The following is a 15453-nucleotide window of genomic DNA, read 5'->3' as shown; positions in this document are numbered from 1 at the left end:
ACTGCATGGAAAATGATCAATGAATACCCGTATGCTATTTAATACCTAATGACATAAGAAAATTAAAGAGAGAATAACGTATGTATGATAGATATTATGAATATTGATGGAGTATTTATAATAAAAGAGTTATCGCAAAGGGTATCGAATAATTAATACTTACAAAAGCACGAATATAGGGTCTAACCCTATATCTGGGTACTTTATAGATTAATAGGGGGCCATTCAGCACAAGGTAAATCAATGCAGATCGACTTTGAATTTAAGTAACAAATACTGAAGAAATGTTGACATTGACAATATCCCACAAACTGTTATCATTTACAAGGACAAGACATTCCCTTGAGTTAAACACATCACGGATATCACGCTTCAAATCTATTGGCCTTAACCGATAGTTATTAAATATGAGTTTTTTTTTATAATAAAAATATCTTTAAAAATGATTATTTAAGTAGTTATTTATGTTTAATTATTAAGAATTGATTTTTTTTATTCATGACTTACAGATATAAAAAAGGAGGGATTAAAAGCTTAAAAGATGAAGAAAATAAACAAAAAGTTGAAAAAAAGTCTAGCCCCAGACGCGCTCAGCGCGTAGGGCGCTTTCAGCGCGAAAACAAGCACTGGCGCTAAGCGAGGAAGAGGCCCGCTAAACACGAATACAGGCACTCATGCTAAGCGAGCAGCACTCGATAAGTGCGAATACAGCACTGGCGCTAAGCAAGCAAAGCGCGAGTATGCTGACCCTAATCCATTCCAGCAACTATAAAAAGAGAGTCAAGTCTGTGACACCCTCTACCCTTACAATTATAACTAACTAATCAAATAAATCATACAAAATTTAATTAAAAGATTATAAACACATAATAATAAAAGAAGGAAAAAAACATGCAAAATTAATTAATAATTTTTCTTTTTAAACACATTTAATTTAATCAATTCAAAAGGATAAAGGTTCACATCCACTTAGTGAAAACGTAATAGAATATTACTTTTTTTAATAAAAGATAAGATTATCCCGGCTCAAAACAAGGCCGTCCACTCTAAATAAATAAAAAAAAATCTAAAGTAGAAAAGTATAACACAATTATATCATTCAGTAAATCATAATCCCTATCACAGACTAAGTCTCTCCATCTCTAGCATGTGACTCATCATATGAAGGCTCACCTGAAACAAAGTGGCAATCAGCCCAAACACAAACACACACCGGGAGTGAGTTATCACATTCGTATATAATAAAACATTAGAGCATGTGAAACATATAATACTTAAAGCTGAATTTATATAAATAACATTACTGCACAAAATCGCACACATTATTCACACCCATTCAAGTTTACACACTCCATAAAATAACATCAACCACAATTGTTAACTCAATGAAATTCAAACACAAGCGTTATGCAACAATTATACTAAGACTCAAGCCTATATGCAATGTGGTACCATGTCAGTGAAAAACAACACTGGGGCGCTTAGGAGTACACGACAAAGCACACCACACAATGAGTATACTCGGTCACTCTCACTAAATAACATCATAAGGTGACCAGTCAGGGTTACTTTGTTTTGCGAGAATGCCCCAACCACATGGGATCAACATGGGCTTAAAGGAGCACTCAAACCGAGTATCTTTACCCCCAAGGCCTAGACTCCGAAGAATCCGTTTGGGCCTCACCTTCCTGATTCAGGTCCAACCCCTAAAATATTATTTTTTTATTTGCACGCAGACACTATTTATGAGTTATATAATACCCACGACCTTACTCTTATATTTCAAACATATTTAACAAATTGCGCTATAGTTTAACCCTTCAGGATCCTAACTAGGAATCCTACAATTTTCTTTAACACTGCGCATAAAAGTTCTCTCAAGGTACACACTGGTCGGGTTACTGTATAACTCATAACTCACATGACAAGTAATATCTCTACAAATATCAATCACACACTCATTCACAATCATGTTTCATGTCTACAGTTTAACATTTCACACTCTAACTAATTACAAAATATACTCAACAATTAGATAACAATGTATCATAATAATAATAACATACAATATTTAACTTCAAGGCTTATAAACAAGTAACTATAAAATACACGTAAAATATATATATAAGTATATTATATTCAAAATATATAACAAAATATATATATTAACGTAAACGTAAACGTACATATCACATATAACATATAAAAAGTATTAAATATATATTAATATAAAGTAATCACAATAATATCAAATATATTATTAAGTAAATACAAATTATATATAACAATAAAATATATACTCATATTGATTTCTATGAACAACATGTATACCTATATTTTAAATATATTTCAACTAAGTTGCCAACATCAAGAAAATGCCTAATTACAATGTGAATACAACTTTAGTTAATTTCTTTAAATGATTTTAGCCAATTCAATTATCCAACAATCCCTACACCTATGAATTTCATGACAAGAAATCACCCACGTGAAATAAAATATATAGTTTGTAAAAAAAACAGTATCAATATATATGTACACGTATACACTGCGGTGTAAAAATAATTATCTGGACACAATATACATTAGCACAGGAACAAGATTGAAAGGCCAACATATCTGGTATAAACAAAATCACCACCACACAATTTTTATGTTAATTATAAAGAATTCTAATTCCTAAGGTACACACCTAACAGAGAAACACATCAATCCTACAACAAACTCGCAACAGAACACATCAATTTTACAACAAACTCGCAACAGAACACCAATTGGTTCATCAAACACACTCAATCCGCGATTAAACATGAAAACATAATTAAATTCATAAACACCCCAAAATAACCCAAAAATTGATCCTCTAGGGATCCCTACACATGTTCATTCTAATCCCCAAGCGTGAGTAACTCATCCCTTACCTCGAGGTAGTCGCTTAAATGTTCTCTGTTAGCAATGGTGGCGTCTCTGGTGCTCTCTAGAGCTCCTCCTCTGATTGCTCTGTTAGGGTTCTTGTGCGTCAGAAAAGAAGAAAGGAACAAAATGTGTTTTCCAAAAAGCTGCTCTAGGTTAACATTTGGCTTATATAGTGGGAATTTATGACCTAATAATTTTTATTTTATTTTTTCTTATTTATTTATGTATTAATTTATTATTTTCTTATTTACTTATTAAAGTTACGGCTGTTACAAAGTCAAGGAAAAAATACATCGAGTCTCACAGTACTCTAATATACACCTAAAGTCTAAGAACTCTCTATTAGGGAATTCTTTTTTCTCTTTCATCATTTTTTATTCCCTTTTTCAATCCCTTCTCCTCTATTAGTTGATACACCCCTTTTCTAGTGTAATATCCCTTATGGCCATGAGAGGCTAAACCCTTAGTTAGGATTTCAAAGGCCTAAAAAGCCAAAAGATGTATTGTACACTTCATATTTATCAATGCAACATGTGTTTTCTTTCCTATTATCCTTTCTTACTTTTAATTTCATGCATCATTCATCCTTGCATCATTTTGGGGGTTAGGTGCTTGACAGAGGGTAACTCTTAATAGGAAAAGAAGGAAGGTTTTGCATGCATCAGTTTTAGGAATTAATTGCTTGACAGAGGGTAATTTCTAATGGAACTAAAAGGAAGGAGTATCTTAATAAAATCATTGCGAGACATAGAGTGATTGCATTATGCCCATGCATCAAAGCAAACATCTAGAATTAGAACTTCATACATTTTATCTATTGAATCTTTGCAAAGATATTTGGGAGATAAATGGATAAAATAGACTTGCCATCGTGAGACATAAGGGTCAAGTATTCTAATAGATGTGGGTAGGATAAATACACCTGATTGATAGAGAAAAATAAAAAATAATACATCTTAGGCAAATAAGACATGTTAGGTCCTAACATTCTCATCTCATTGAATTTCCTATTAATTCTTTTGTTTTCTATTATTTCCTTTGTCAACTAATATCTATTTAGTTACTATTCTTTTTACTCATCTTTTACCTCTTTTTATCTTTTCCTCTTATAAATTGGAAATTATTCAACGCAAGTACAAAACAAAGTCCCTGTGGAAATTGACACTCAGACTTCTGAGTCTTTACTACTTGGACATTTGATACACTTGCCAAACCGTTAACAAATTTTTGGTGCCGTTGTCGGGGACTTTGTTCTTCGTACTTGGTTGCCATACATTTTCAATTTGTGAGCATTAATTCTTATTCTTTATTCTTTATTTAACAATTTTAATTTTATTCATTATTTTTTTTCTCCATTCTTTTTCTTCTATAATTTGCACGGTAGTGCTTGTTCTTGTGCATGCGAGATAGAATTACAACCAAAGATTTAGCTCCACTAAATCCGAAAATTGAAGTCACTTGTAGGCATAACAACACCACAATAAGAAGAAGAGTGCAAGAAATACAAGGGAGCAGTCAACCCTCACCTCCACCCTTTCCACAAAGCTAATATCAAATGGAAGAGGAGAATGCACGGCGAGTGACACTAGAGGACTACTCTAGTACAACTACCTCACAATTCTTCACTAGTATTGCAAGGCTGGAGGTTCAAGTGGCCAACATATCTTATCCCCACTCTCTCAACCAGTTGATACAAGGAAACCTCTTCCACGGTCTACCGAATAAGGATCCTTACGCCCATCTCACCACCTACATAGAAATATGTAACATGGTAAAGATAGTTGGTGTTCCCGAGAATGCCATATGCCTCAATCTTTTTTCTTTTGCTTTGGCATGAGAAGCTAAAAGGTGGCTACACTCCTTTAAAGGCAATAGCTTGCAGACTTAGGAGGAAGTTGTCAAAATGTTCTTGAAGAAATACTTCCCAGAGTCAAAGACTGCCGAGGGGAAGATGGAAATATCCTCATTCCATCAATTTCCTGATGAATCACTCAGCGAGGCTCAGAAAGACGCCTACACATGGGTACAACGAGCCTGAGCAATTAAACATCTTCATAGATAGCCTGCGACCACAGTCAAAGCAACTCCTTGACATATCCGTAGGGGGAAAAATTAAGTTGAAGAAACCAGAGGAGGCAATGGAGCTGATAGAAAACATGACGGCCAATGATCACGCCATCCTTTGTGATTGAACATCCACGCCAACAAAGAAAATCCTTCTGGAACTCACAACCCAAGATGCAATGCTGACCTAAAACAAGCTCTTGGCCTGACAGATAGAGGCCCTGACGGAGACCCTCAACAAGCTTCCTTAACAACTACAAGTGGTAAGTCCCTTTCACTCCTCGATCATGCAAATAGGGGGATGCAACATCTGCGGTGGAGCACATGAGCCTGGACAATACATAGCCCAAGAAGATTCTTCCAGGGAGGCGAACTACATGGGAGCTCAGAATTGCCATGGATTCTAAGGCTACAACCAAGGAGGACCATCGAGATTCAACCAAGGGAGGAATTTCACACAAGGCTCAAGCTGGAGGAATCATTCGGGGAACCAGTTTAACAAGGAGAAAAGAAGTCAACTTGGACAGAATTCCAACCAAGGGATTGACCTTTATAAGAAGACCATTAAGCTTGAGGAGACGCTGAATTAATTCATGTAGATATCCATGTCCAACTATAGGAGCACAAAGTCATCCATCAAGAACCTGGAGATATAAGTGGGGCAATTAGCCAAACAAATGGCTAAAAGACCCACTAGTAGCTTTGGAGCTAACACAGAAAAAACCCAAAGGAGGAATGAAGGGTGGTGTTGACTAGAAGCCAAAGGAGAGCGCAAGGAGAAGAAGAGAAAGCTGAAGGAGACCAGTCTGAGGAAGAAAGGGCAAACAAAGAAGGAGAAAAAGAGGAAGAAGAGAAGAAGAAAGAAGAGAAAAAGAAAGAAGAAGAGAAGAAGGTCTTAACCTTTAAGACCAAAAGCCAGATAGCCAGAGAGGCTAGGGAAGAAGAGCCACTAGCCCCTCTAAAGGAGATCTCATATCCTTTAGTGCCATCAAAGAAAAATAAGGAGTGTTACTTCAAGCGTTTCTTGGAGATAACCATGCTATTTGGGGAATCCTTGCAGCAGATGTCGCTTTACACCAAATTCATGAAGGACATCCTCACCAAGAAGGGGAAGTACATTGATAATGAGAGCATTGTGGTGGGAGGCAATTGCAGTGCATTGATACAAAGGAAGCTGCCCAAGAAATTGAAAGACCCCAGGAATGTGACAATCCCTTGCACCATAGGGAATGAGTCATAATAGGAAGGCTCTCATTGACTTAGGGGCAAGCATCAAATTGATGCCCCTGTCAATGTGTAGAAGAATTGGAAATCTGAAGATAGACTGATGTGTCATTATTTTCTCCTATTTCTTAACCCTTTTTGAACCATTTTAAATACTGATTAGTCTTAATTGTCAAATTTATTAGGCAGTTTTATTATTTGGGCCCATTAAGCTAATTTGATGTTTTTAATCTAATTTCAAGAATTAATGAAGCATTGGGCTTGAATCCAGAATTGGGCTTGGACTTGAAGAGGGCAGACTAATTTATTCTACAAAATTAGATCTTATCTTATCTTATCTTATCTAGATATTATTTAGATTTGATCTCATCTAGATATTATTTCATCTAGATCTTATCTTATCTAGATTTGATTTGATTTTACTTATTGGCTTGGATTTAAAACAGATTTGTAAGCTTTGGGGCTGAAAACTATATAACAACACCAAGGTTCTAGTTTAGTCTCTCTCTCTTTCTTCTATTTTTTGTTTTTAGTTTGAGTTTCTCTTCTCTTTCTCTTTTATTTTCATTTTTTACAATTCCAGTTCAGACTTTTAGTTTTATCAATAAAATTTCATTCTCTATTTGATTAATGGAAGGCTAAGTCCACAACGTTGTTTTCTCTTGAAGATCAAGCACAGTTCTCTTTGAGGTTCTATTATTATTGTTAAATTCTATTCAGTTCTTTTTCCTCTTCACTAATTACTATGAATTTGTTGCTATTAATTCATGCATGCTTAGTGCTTGATTAATTGTCTCTGCGCTTAGTTTACGTTCATGCTTAATGATCATTTATGAGTAATTGGTGTATGTGATGCTTAATCACATAATGAATGCCTTATGTTGAATTTCGCTTAGTAATTTAATTTAGGGTTGGATTAAGTGGTTGAACTAAATAAAGATAAATTCTCACAACCTAGGATAAGAGACTTACTTGTGAATCAAGGGGAAGCAACGTATTTTAATTCTGATATTTTTCTAATTCAATTTTACTCGCTGTTTAATTTACAAAAGCAAACAACCCCCTCCCCCCCCCCCCAAATCTGTTACTATTTCCTACTATCTGTTATGAACATTTGGTTTATCATTGCTCCTTGGGAAACGACCTAGGATCACTTCCTAGTTACTACATTTTAATATTTATTTGATTCGGGTACGGCCTCGATCAAATTTGGTGCCGTTGCCGGGGAGCAGTGTCCAAAGGTTCATAATAACTAGTGTCGTGTTAGTGTTTAATTCTTTCGTGTTTTATGTTTAATTGTTAGTGTTGTTTAGTGTCTTGGTATTTTGTTTAGTGTGTGTTCTGTTTTAGTTTTTCTATTAAGCGCTTCCCCTGTTTCAGTTTTGGGTGTTTTGCGACGAATTTAGCGACCACTTTTGCTTGCGACAAAACAGAGTAGTAGTGGAAATCATGTAGCGACGGATTTTAGCGACCACCCTTGCTGAATTATTTGAGATTTTTTGTTTTAGTAGCTAGAGTTGTTATTTTTGGCTGAATTTTTTTGTGGTAACTTATTTTAATCTATATTTTGTGGGAAAAATAGCTAGAGCCTTTAGTTTGGTCAGATTTGAAAGTTCCAAAAAAGTAGCAAATTTGATTTTTGTCAAAACTTCAAACGGCCATAACTTTTGCTCCGGTTATCAGAATCGCAATTACTATATATGTATTTGGGGTAGAAAAAAATTTCCTATGTTATGGCATCTTGCCATAGGCTGGCTGAGGTCTCCATCGTCCAAAAAAAAGTGATTCTGTCAAAAAGTTTTTTATTTTTCAAGTATTATTCTCTTATTTTTCTTAACTTATCATTTTTAGCTTATATAGTTAGACTTCGAATTGTCATTTGAAATTTTTTGTGCTATCTTCTTATCATTTTATAAGGTTTCTCACAAAATTTCAAGTCATTTGGATATCATTTGATGGTAGCTGTAGTTCAAACCTACATTGTTACTAGCATAAGAAGGCAACTAATTGTGCATGCCGAATTTAGTGTATGAGTAGAGGAAATCCATATGACTTACAACCCTTTCATCCTGAGATAGATAGGACATTTCATAGATTAGTTAGACATCATTTAGTACCTTTTGAGCATCCTGAGCATTCTGTTATTGGTGATTTTGAGCATTATAGTTTTGAGCATTCTGATTTTGAATATTCTGAGAACATGGCACACCCTCCACCCCGTGAGAGGACTCTAAGGGAATTGGCTGCACCTGATTTCACCTACGAAAGCTTGTGCATCCAATACCCTGATGAGGATGTCCCATATGTTCTTAAAACTGGACTGATCCATTTGCTTCCAAAGTTTCATGGCCCTGCAGGTGAAGGCCCACACAAGCATCTGAAAGAATTCCATATTGTCTGCTCCACCATGAAACCGCCAGATGTCCAGGAGGATCACATATTTCTGAAGGCCTTTCCTCATTCTTTAGAGGGAGTGGCAAAGGACTAGCTATATTACCTTGCTCCAAGGTCCATCACGAGCTGGGATGACCTCAAGAGAGTATTCTTAGAAAAAATTTTCCCTGTTTCCAGGACCACGACCATCAGAATAGATATTTCAGGCATTAGACAACTCAGTGGAGAGAGCCTATATGAATACTGAGAGAGATTTAAAAAATTATGTGCTAGTTGCCCTCACCACCAGATTTCAGAGCAGCTTCTCCTCTAATATTTTTATGATGGACTCAACAACATGGAGAGAAGTATGATAGAAGTGGTGGAGCCCTTGGAGACATGACCCCTGCTGAAGCCAGAAATTTAATTGAGAAGATAGCTTCAAACTCCCAGCAATTTAGTGCCAGAAGTGATGCTATTGTCATTAGAGGAGTGCATGAAGTAGCCACGAATTCATCAGGTGAGACTAAGAAGCTTGAAGGTAAACTAGATGCCTTGGTTAACCTGGTAACCCAACTGGCTATGAATAAAATATCTGCACCTGTCGCCAAAATCTGTGGTTTATGCTCCTCTGCCGACCACCACACAAACCTCTACCCTTCTGTGCAACAATATGAAGCAATTAAACAGCCTGAAGCTTATGCTGCAAACATCTACAACAGACCTCCTCAACCTCAGCAGCAAAATCAGCCACAATAGAATAATTATGACCTCTCCAGCAGCAGGTACAATCCCAGATGGAGGAATCATCCCAACCTTAGATGGTCAAATCCTTCACAACAGCAGCAACAACAATAACCTTATTTTCAAAATGCTGCTGGCCCAAGCAGACCATACGTTCCTGCACCAATCCAGCAACAACAACAACAACAATAGCCCTAGAAATAGCAAACAGTTGAGGCCCCTCCACAACCTTCCCTTGAAGAACTTGTGAGACAAATGACTATGCAAAACATGCAGTTTCAACAAGAGACCAGAGTCTCCATTCAAAGCTTAACTAATCAGATGGGATAGTTGGCTACACAGTTAAATCAATAACCGTCCCAGAATTCTGATAGATTACCTTCTCAATCTGTCCAGAATCCCAAAAATGTGAGTGCCATTACATTAAGGTCAGGAAAGCAGTGTCAAGGACCTCAACCAGTAGCATCTTTCTCATTCGCCAATGAACCTGCCCAACCTCACTCTACTCCATAAAAAGATAATGACAAAAATTTAAAGAGTAAGTTACCTAACAATTTCTATGCAGGTGAGTCTAAAGAGAAGCAACATATCCCTATTCCATTCCCTCCAAGAGCAATTTCCAACAAAAAAATGGAAGAGGCAGAGAAGGAGATCTTGGAAACATTTAGGAAAGTAGAGGTAAACATACCCCTGCTGGATGCAATAAAGCAAATTCTAAGATATGCTAAATTCTTGAAGGAGTTGTGCACTAATAAGCGGAAGCTTAAAGGAAGCGAAAGAATTAGTATGGGCATAAATGTCTCCGCATTGATTGGTAAATCTGTTCCCCAAATCCCTGAAAAATGTAAAGATCCAGGTACATTCAACATACCTTGTATTATAGGGAACAATAAGTTTGACAATGCCATGCTAGATTTAGGAGCTTCTGTTAGTGTTATGCCTCTGTCTATTTTTAATTCTCCATCTCTTGGTCCTTTGCAGTTAACTGATGTGGTAATTCATTTAGCTAATAGAAGTGTTGCCTATCCTGCTGGTTTCATAGAGGATGTCTTAGTTAGAGTTGGTGAACTGATTTTCCCTGTTGATTTTTATATTTTGAATATGGAGGAAGGATTTTCTCAAGGATCAGTTCCCATCATTCCAGGCAGACCTTTTATGAAAACTACTAGAATTAAGATAGATGTATATGTAGGCACACTATCTATGGAGTTTGGTTTTATAACTGTTCATTTTAATATTCTTGATGCCATGAAACACCCATCTGAAGATCTTTCTGTATTTCACGCTGAAATAATTGACCATATTGTTGATGAATACATGACTAATCTTCATTCTAATTTGCCTGCCTGTCACTCTTCATGCATTGAATCTGAATTTGTACTTGATCATATGGCTGAATTTGATGTGAGAGTGAATCTGAAATTGATATTGATTACATGTCTGGTGATGTTTTACCTCTTGAGATTGATTTTCTAAAGTCAGATAGAACTAACCATGTTTTAGGAAGTACACATACCTCTGACTTTCTTTATGAGGTACAGGCTGAGAAACCATCTTTTTCTACCATTATCCAGCCGCCCACACCAGAATTGAAGCCTCTGCCATCAAATTTAAAATATGCTTACTTGGATGATAGCAAAAGTTTTCCAATAATTATATCTGCCTCCCTTGCGGATGAGCAAGAGGAGAAGTTATTATCAGTTCTCAAGAAGCATAAGAAGGCTATAGGCTGGACCCTGGCGGACATTCCTAGTATTAGCCCATACACATGTATGCATCGGATAAATTTAGAGGATGGGGCTAAACCAGTAAGACAACCACAAAGAAGACTCAACCCGATGATTCTTGATGTAGTGAAGAAGGAGGTAACCAAGCTTTTGCAAGCTGGAATCATTTATCCTATCTCCGACAACCAATGGGTGAGTCCCGTCCAGGTAGTCCCGAAGAAAACCGGCCTCACCGTGATAAAAAATGAGAAGGAGAAGCTGATTCCTACTCGGGTGCAGAACAGTTAGAGAGTCTGCATCGACTATAGGAGGCTGAACCAGGTTACCAAAAATGACCATTTTCCCCTGCCATTCATTGACCAGATGCTTGAACGCCTGGCAAGTAAATCTCACTACTGTTTCCTTGACGATTTTTCTGGTTATATGCTAATCACTATTGCTCCTGAGGATCAGGAAAAGACCACATTCACCTGCCCCTTTGGCACTTTTTCCTATAGGAGGATGCCTTTCAACCTGTGCAATGCCCCTGGTACCTTCCAACAGTGCATGATCAGTATTTTCAGTGATTTTTTAGAAAATTGCATAGAGGTGTTTATGGATGATTTCACTGTATATGGATCCTCTTTTGATATTTGTTTGGATAGTCTGGAAAAGGTTTTGAATAGATGCACTGAAACTAACCTTGTTCTAAATTTTGAAAAATGTCATTTTATGGTTGAGCAAGATATAGTTTTAGGCCACATTATTTCCAATAAGGACATTGAAGTAGATCCTGTAAAAATTTCTGTTATTTCACAATTGCCTTACCCCTCTTGCGTGCGAGAGGTGTGATCTTTTCTTGGTCATGCAGGATTCTACAGGCGCTTTATAAGAGATTTTAGCAAAGTAGCCCTTCCACTATCCAACTTGTTGCAAAAGGAGGTGGAGTTTGACTTTAATGATAAAAGCAAAGAGGCTTTTGATTGCCTCAAAAGAGCATTGACTGCCACCCCCATCATCCAGGCACCCGACTGGACAACCCCTTTTGAGCTTATGTGTGATGCATCAATTTATGCATTGGGGACTGTCCTTGCTCAGAAAATTGATAAATTACCAAGGGTGATATATTATGCTGTAGGACTTTAGATGCTGCCCAAGCGAATTATACTACTACTGAGAAAGAGCTACTAGCCGTAGTTTTTGCTCTTGAAAAATTTCGTTCTTATTTGCTTGGTACTCGCATTATTTTTTATACTGACCATGTAGCTTTAAAGTACTTGTTGCAGAAGGCCGATTCAAAGCCTAGGTTGATCCGATGGATGCTCTGGCTCCAAGAGTTTGACTTGGAGATCCGTGATAGGAGCGGAGCACAAAATTTAGTTGCTGATCATTTGAGTCGGATCGAACATGTGTCTGATGAGGACTCACCCATTCGGGATGATTTCCCGAATGATCATTTATATATATTGTATAGTATTTCTGATTCTCTTTCTACTCCCTGGTTTGCTAACATTGTCAATTATTTAGTTGCTTTTGTTTTTCCTCCATTATCATCTAAGACCCAAAAAGATAAAATTAAAAGTAATGCTAAGCATTTTATTTGGGATGGCCCCTACTTGTGGAAATTGTGCAGTGATCAGGTCATTAGACGATGCATTCCAGATCATGAGACTGAATCAGTCCTGCAGTTCTGTCTTTCTTCTGGATCGGGAGGTCATCTGGGTGTTCAAAGGACAACCCACAAAGTGCTTGATTGTGGCTTTTATTGGCCCGCCATCTTTAAAGATGCGTGGAATATTTGTAGCACTTGTGAGCAGTGTCAGAGAGCAGGAAGTGCACTTTCATAGCGACAACAAATGCCTCAGCAACCTATGCTATTCTGTGAGGTGTTTGATGTCTGGGGTATAGATTTCATGGGCCCTTTTCCTGTATCTTTTGGTTATGTTTACATTCTCCTTGCAGTTGATTATGTTTGAAAATGGGTGGAAGCCAAGCCCACTAGAACTAATGATGCTAAGGTTGTTGTAGATTTTGTCAGATCTAATCTGTTTTGCAGGTTTGGAGTACCTAAAGCAATGGTTAGTGATCACCATTTTTGCAACAAATCAATGCATGCCTTGCTTAAAAAGTATGGGGTTGTCCACAGGGTATCCACACCATACCACCCCCAAACCAATGGACAGACAGAAATTTCTAACAGGGAGATCAAACGAATTTTAGAGAAGATTGTGCAACCAAGCAGGAAAGATTGGAGTACCAGGCTAGATGATGCTCTTTGGGCACATAGGACTGCCTACAAAGCACCCATAGGAATGTCTCCTTATCGGGTTGTCTTTGGAAAGGCATGCCATCTTCCAGTGGAGATTGAGCACAAAGCATACTGGGCAGTGAAGACCTGCAACTTCTCTATGGATCAAGCTGGTGAGGAAAGAAAGTTGCAACTGAGTGAGTTAGATGAGATACGCCTAGAAGCGTATGAGAATGTCATGTTCTACAAAGAAAAGACCAAGAAGTTCCATGATAGCATGATAATTAAGAAGGACTTCATGGTTGGGCAAAAAATGTTATTGTATAATTCTAAGCTTGGACTCATGAGTGGTAAGTTGAGGTCTAAGTGGATTGGTCCTTTTGTTGTTACTAATGTTTTTCCTTATGGTACAGTTGAGATCAAAAGCGACTCCACAAACAAGAGCTTCAAGGTCAATGGACACCGACTTAAGCCATTCCTCACAAACCCTTCTTTAGTGGACGTAGTGGTGGAAGAGACTTCCTTACTCCACCCTACTCTTCCTCTACCATGACTTAGGGAGTTTTTCTTTCTTATCTCCTTCTTTACTTTTATTACATTTGTCCGATTCTATTTGATGGTTTAATTGCTTTTAATCTTTTAATTGTGCCACATTGAGGACAATGTGTTGTTTAAGTATGGGGGGGGGGGGGGGAGTGTGTTCTTTGGTTTTGGTTTTGTTAGTCGTGTTAAATTAGTTTAATTTTGTTAGTTTTGTTGGGTTCTAGTTTAATTTTGTTAGTTTTGTTGTGTTAAATTTGCATGTTTGTCTTTGAATTATAGGATATGTTCAATTAATGGGTAATTGTTCTGAAAATAAAAGTCTCTTGACATTTTGTGACTTGAAATCATTGTTTTTCCTTTACATGCCATGATAGTTTTGAAAGCTCAATTTGAAAGTGATAAGTTTACCTTTGTGAGAATTTGAGCCATCCATCATCATAATCTTTTGGTGTGTTTTGCCCCATTGATTGCTTGCACAATAGCCTTGGCTTGATTCTTGTTGATGCTTCCTAATTCACATGCATATTTGGAAATGATTTAGGCAATTTCGTTCTTATAAGCTTCTAGCCAAATGGACTTACCTTGAATTAATTTCTTTGATAGCCCCTTTGAGCCTATTTTCCCCTTTCTTTGTTTTACAAGCCTTAAGTGAAAAACCATGATATCACCTTACCCTTAAGGAATTTTGGAGCTTTGGAATTGTTTTGGGAATAAGTGTGGGGGGGTATGTTTCATTGGAAGATATCATTTTTGGCCATGCTTAATGTTTTATTTTGGTCATGCTTGATGTATATATATATATTGCCTAGTTCTTTCTTTAATCTTCAATTTCGTACTGTTCAATAAAAAAAAATTAAAAAAAATGAAAAATGAAAAAAAAAATAAAAAAAATAAAAAAATTCAATTGCTGCAAATTCTGCAATTTCGTACTATTCAAAAAAAAAAAAAAAGAAGAAGAAAAGAAGTGAAGTTGAATAAATAAGGTCTTGATATGAGAACTTGATTTGGGAGCCTTGGTTGATTTTGTTGATATTAGAGGGTTTGGGTTTACTACTTGTGCTTAATTTTCACTTATTCCCCATTGCTCCTCTATTCCTTTGGGATTTAGCTACTTATTCCATATTTTTCTTCCCTACCTTGTCCTTGGCCCCATTACAACCTTTAAAGACCTTTTGATCCTCATATGCATGTGTTGTCAAGTCGTTTGTCAATTTTATAATTTTGCCAAGTCTATGTGGTGTTTGTTTTCATGGGTGCTTCGAGAGTAAATAATAGCCTAGACACTTGAGAGATAGAGTGTATATCTCGTGAGGCTTAATCATTTTTCATTATTGAGCTGATTAACTATTTTGCCATGATTGGGTTGCTTGGATGATTTTTGACGAATGTCTTGACTCTTTGGATCTCTTCATGTTAGATGTTACCCATTCCTTTCATTCCTTGATGTTCATTGAGAAATATGTAAATGTTTTTGTTTGTCTTTCTTTGATATCCTTGGATTTTGTTCTTTATTTCATTTTGCCTAGGAGTGCAAAAGGCTAAGTATGGGGGGTTTTGATGTGCTATTATTTTCTCCTATTTCTTAACCCTTTTTGCACCATTTTAAATACTGATTAGTCTTAATTGTCATATTTA

General features: G+C 36.7%; 1 non-coding gene across 1 annotated transcript; it reads right to left on the bottom strand.

The window, feature by feature from the left end:
* Positions 1-8782: 8782 nt before the first annotated feature.
* LOC112998660 (small nucleolar RNA R71) lies at positions 8783-8889 on the bottom strand. The gene has a single exon (XR_003263754.1). It is a non-coding gene; the product is annotated as a small nucleolar RNA R71 (small nucleolar RNA).
* Positions 8890-15453: the final 6564 nt, after the last annotated feature.

The sequence above is a fragment of the Glycine max genome, chromosome 12 (genome assembly GCF_000004515.6).
Source record: "Glycine max cultivar Williams 82 chromosome 12, Glycine_max_v4.0, whole genome shotgun sequence".
NCBI lineage: Eukaryota > Viridiplantae > Streptophyta > Magnoliopsida > Fabales > Fabaceae > Glycine > Glycine max.
This window is presented reverse-complemented; position numbering and strand designations above follow the sequence as displayed.